The following is a 5,929-nucleotide window of genomic DNA, read 5'->3' on the forward strand; positions in this document are numbered from 1 at the left end:
GAGTTCTTCAAACAAATCTAATATCATGGGGAAAGAAAACAGGTGAAGGTGAAGAAGAAAAACAAAATCCAGTGACTTAAATCCTAAACTTGGGGCCTTTTGCTCCACCGTTCGGGGAGAAGAGATTCCGAATTAAACTGAGTGATGCATGTGATACCATCGCAGACTAGAGGACAGAAATTGGAACCCGGGGCTGTTTTAAATTGGGATTTTGAAAAAGCTACACCTGAAATTAAGTAGCTCTTGCAGGGATTGCAACCCAGCTTCAAATCACATGAATGGCCCAGGAAATCTTAATCCTTATCAGTAAATTAGGAAAATTTGGTTGCTGGTAGTCCCAGTATCTGATAGAACTAAATGAAAATCTTCTTGAAACAAGATAGCATCACCATGGCCTCTATTTTCTCAGCTTTTTTTTTTTTTTCAAACAAGATGCTTGACTTGGAAGGAAAACTAAGATTCACTTTTTTTTAATAGGAAAAAGATATATATATTTAGAACTATCTAGCTGAATTCAGTTTAGATGATCCCAGTTTTGTTGGAAATGTCCAAAATCAGGAGCCAGCTCAACAATGACTACATCAAGTTTGATGAGTGCTGACCCTTGTCCGTGTCAATGTCATAGAGCTTTTTCACAGTCTGTTCGATCTGGCGCATGTTGGCCTTGACACACAACAATCACCCACAACAATCACCCACAACAATCACCAGTATGTATTGTCTTTTATCTTCGTTATGACTGACTCTGACCAGGAAGAACTTGATGATGGTATAGTAGTGGAGCTTTATTTCCTGGAGATGTTCTTCTAAAGATATTTGGGCTGCTTTCACAGCTGCAGGATATAGCTGTTTATGTAAGGCAATCTGTCTGTCTTTTTTTTTAAGATTTACTTGTTATTTATTTATGCACATAAGAACTGGGGTACAGGCCAGAGGTGCAGGGGGTGAAAGGATTCACTGAAGACAAATTAAGAAACAGAACAGGTGATCTATTGAAATACACTGCTGCAGGGAGCCGTTGGCCAGACAGAAGTGTGCTGGGCCACCATGCGGGTCACCTCCATCACTGGGGGTCAAATTTGTGCTGCAGTGGGTGTGTCATAATGCTGAGACTTAACCCCTTCTGCCACAAGGGAGGACTAAGACAATCTGTCTTAAATTAGGGATACATTTCTCTAAAAGAAATGAATCTTAATCGTTTTCATAAAGGTAGTACCAAAAGCAAAGAAAGAAGTCCCACAGTCAAAGCAAAAACTTTGAAGAGCAAGGGAAGAAAGTCACTGTCCAAGGAAGTACCAAATACAGAGCTTCCCATAATCCTCCCTTCTTGAAGTCAGGTTAGTGCTACTTTCCCAGATTTGATCTATGACAATATACGTAGAGTATTACCAACCAGGGAAGCTTACCCAAGTCTTGGTGTCCGAGCTGTTATTGGGACTCCATTAAATAAACATGGCCAACTGGCCTTGTGGCTGATCTTAGTCTCCAGCCCTTCAAGAGCTTACACTGAATCTATGATTCAATGACTTATCACAAATCACATTATTACTATATGGCTGATCCAAGGCCTCCAGCCAAAGTAGAAACACTCCTTTCAGTTATGACATTCCAAGGACCTAGAAATGACCACCCAGTAGCTGAAGGCAAAGGTGTGTGTTGGGGGTGGGGGGGGTGGTATACAGAGAATGGGGGGGAATTGGGACAAGTTTCTTTTCTGCTCAAATACAGGTTTTTATGTTTACTAATGTGGCAGGTTCTTGAATTTTGTAAGGCTTGCATCCCACCTACTAGCTTGTAAATGTCTTACTAAGACATTTCTTACTCATTAGGTCCATTTAGCACATTGCCATCAATATAGTTCTCCAGTGTGAGGTATGACAGCCTAAAGAGGGTTACATCTTGGTGATACCTCTGATCCTCCACTACCATATATAATGGTCCATCTGGGTTTTGCAGGGGCTGTAGGCCAGTGAACAAAATGAAAAAAAGCAAGGAAACCACCACCCATTCTTTAAACCTTTGAGGGAGTCAGTAACCTCTCATCCCACCCAGGATGGAGTATTCTGATTTTTCCTAGTGGCCAGGAGTTGGGGATAGTCCCAAGGCTTCCCAGTGATCTTTTCACCTCTGCCAAGGTCATTGGATAACTAGTTTCCTCTGGTGAGATGATGGGGAGTTGGCCAATCTGATGGTTCAGGTTTCTCAGGCTTATTCACTCAAATATCCCTTTTTCACATCTCAGACTCCACTTTTACCTACTGGGCTCTGACTTGACTTGGTTATGAATCAAAATTATGTCTTTTGTCTGAACTCTGCCATCTTGCAGTCAGTTCTAGACCCCACTCTACAGCAAAATCTGTCCTAGGATTGTTTCTTAAAAGGAGTCCTGTGGCTTTCACAGCATGACTAGACTCGGCAATTGTCTATCCTGAACTCAGTGATTTCTTTATTCAACCAGAAGCCAGACTCTCCACATCCTTAAAGGGATCATTACTTCATGCAATTGAAGTGCCACAGCTACCACTTACTTAAAACTTTATCTCAATTAATCATAGGTAAGAGCCTGACTTATTGTGACATTATTGCTTGAAGGGTTATTTGCACCTCTACTCACCACCAATAATAGTGTTTTTATTGCTCTTATGCTGGTGAACTGAATCTCCAAATCCCAACCATCCTGTTAGGCTTAGGCTGGGTTTCTCAGAAAGCAAAGCCTACGACAGAGGATTCATACAGGGCTATATCAAGTGCATGCCTCCCAAGAAGCAGGAGTGAGGGGAAAGAAGAATGAAGCAGAAAGGCAAGGGAGAGCTAGTGAGAGGTTATGTTATTGAGTGGGATGCCACTAAGTGGAAGAATCACTGGTGTATGGGATTGTGCACCAGGAACTGTACCACCCAGCGCTAATGTCACATTGACCAGTGATTCATCCCACTGGGCTGTGCATAAAGACCCCACAACAGTTAACATGCAAGCTCCAGAGCAAGAGAGGCACAGTTGGGACAAGAGGTGAACTTCTGTCATGTTATCCTGCCTGGAGTCCATGCAGAACTGCGACCAGAGCCAGATGAGCCCAAGAGTGTCTGGACAGGTTAAGAAACACATGCCCTACCTCTCCCAATCTACCCCTCCCGCTACACCTACATCCTCCTCCCCATCCCTGTGCTGATCTGCAAATTCACAGTGGTCAGGTACCAAGCCAGGCCAAGATAAGGGAATATGTAAGAGTTACACAGTTTTGTGGATCCTGGGCTATCCATAGACCCCTGAGATTTGTCTGCTCATATCTTTAGTGTGCTCCTGGGAGGGAAGGCTTTAAAGAGCCTGAATAAAGACGGTGCTGAAATAACTTGTTTAGGTTATTGCTGTTGTATTTTTGTTTTGTACACACATGGACAATGAGTCATATCTAAACCATCAAAAGAAACTCCACTGTTAGAGACAATGATGTTACTACATTCATAGCTCTTGTTTGGCCTTTTATCTAGATATCTCACATATATTTTCATACCCTCAAAACCCCTACAATCTGTGATTATCAAAGCTAGAAGGGATCTTAACAATGACTCCACACAAACCCCACACTCACTGGATCAGAAAACTGAAGCGTCTTCCCATGTAATAATAACAACAATTATCACCATGGTGATATTTTCAAGTATTATTCTGAACACCTACTAGACATGCTTTTAAAAAATGTAGAACCTGTAACAGCTTTCATTTGCCGATGAAGAATGGTCTCAGATAGGATCTAGGTGATTTTCATGACCAGATTGTAAAGATTGACATTTAACTTAAAATTGCTGTCTCTTCCCACCAAAGGAGAATAGGTAGCCTGAACCACTATAATCAAGCCTCCCCCTCCTTTAATTCCCTGTCTATCCCCAATAATTTTTAATTTAATTTATTTATTTTTAAAGATTTATCTATTCATGCTCACAGAACTGGGGTACAGACTAGAGATGTGGTAGGTGAGAGGATTCACCAGAGACAGAGTGTGGAGCAGAACAGGCAGATTGATGATTAACAAAGTACACTACTGAGGGGAGCAGTGGGCAGGTCAGGAGAGGTCTGCCACGCCATGTGGGTCAGCTCCCTGGCCAGGGATTCAACTCATGCTGCAGTGGCTTCAGAGAGCTTCATATGCAGTGCATTAACCCATTGCACCACCAGGGAGAGCCCCCCCAGTCATTTTTAAATGAATTTGGATGACACTTCGCCCATAGTGGATTCTTCTTGGGTGCTAAGTAACTAGATAAAAGAATAAAGGTAAGAGACTAACATTTGTTGTGTGCAGAGTGTCTGCCAGATATTGTCCAAGGGACTTTTCATCTGATTATAGTAATGTTGCTTTTCTCACAACAGCCTGAGATGTTAGGTATTATTACTTGTCTCATTTTGTGAATGAGATAATGAGTCTTCAGAGAGGATGAATGAATTGCCTAAGATATTTCAGCTAATTAAAAAAAAAAAGCAAAGCCAAGGATGGCAACATATTTCTATACTCCTCTTTTTTAAAAATTTATTTATTTATGCTTACAGAACTGGGGTACAAGCCAGAAGTGCAGGGGGTGAGAGGATTCACCAGAGACATAGCGCGGAGCAGAACAGGCAGATCGACAAAGTACACTGCTGAGGGAAGCAGTGGGCGGGTTAGGAGAGGTCTGCTGCTTCATGTGGGCCAGCTCCCTCGTTGGGGATCGAACTCATGCTGCAGTGGCGTCAGAGAGCTTCATAATATGGTGCTTTAACCCGTTGCGCCACCAGGGAGATCCCTCCTTTTCTTTTTTTTTTAAAAACATTTATTTTTATTTATGCATGCAAGAGCTGTGGGGTAAGCCAGAGGTGCAGAGTGTGAGAGGATTCACCAGAAACAGAGAGGGAAGCAAAATAGGTAGATTGACTGAAATATACTGCTGAGGGGAGCAGCGGGCTGACAGAAGTCTGCTGAGCCATGTGGGTCACCTCCCTGGCCCGGATTGAACTCATGCTGCAGTGGCTGCAGACAGCCCGATAGCACTGACTTTAATGCCTGGCCACCGGGGAGGCCCCAAAACTCCTTTTCTTTATGCCGTATGTCACAAAGATTTGGTTTGACAAATCTGATAGTTCATTTCATTTGAGAATAATAACCAGATTTCACATACATGTCTTTTTGAAAGTGTCAGTGACTGAGAAGAGCTCAGTTCCCAACTTGGTGACTAAGCTACCTCCTCTTTGTGCGTGACTGGAGAGTCTGAAAGCAGACTAACCACAGGGGTCTGCAGACTGAGAAATGAAGGACACTTGCAGGGAGCTTTTGTTTTCAAATCAAGCAAAGCCATAGAAGAGTCACAAGCAAAGACAGAGCCCACCTAAACTGAGACAGATCAAAACGAGTTAGCCAGAAGAGGAATTTTCTGTCCAGAAAACTACCCAAGCTTAGAATTGCGTTTTGGTACAAAGGTTTGTCAGAAGTCTTTATGGCAGGTGAATATCAAAAAAAACTGACTCTTGCCCTTGGTGCATCAGGCAATAGTTAGAATAGAGGCAGGGATGACAAATACTCTCAACTCAGTCTTGTGCAAACCCAGACTGAAACTCTACACCCATTCTAAAAACCAAAACTTCCTATTCTCCACTGCCTCAGCCTGAAGCCCCAGGCAATCACCATTCTACTTTCTAGCTCTGTGAATTTGATTATTCAAAATATCGCATATAATTGCAATTTGCAATATTTGTCCTTTTGGGTCTGGCTTATTTCACCTAACATAACTTTTTCAAGGCATATGTCAGAATCACATTCCTTTTTAAGACTAAATAACATCCCATTGTATGTATATACCACATTTTGTTCATCCGTTGATTTATTGATGGACATTGGGTTGTTTCCTTCTTTTTGGCTATTATAAATAATGCCGCTATGAACACTGATGTGCAAATATTATGT

Source organism: Condylura cristata, unplaced genomic scaffold (genome assembly GCF_000260355.1).
Source record: "Condylura cristata isolate star-nosed mole 26May11 unplaced genomic scaffold, ConCri1.0 scaffold00017, whole genome shotgun sequence".
Taxonomy (NCBI): Eukaryota; Metazoa; Chordata; class Mammalia; order Eulipotyphla; family Talpidae; genus Condylura; species Condylura cristata.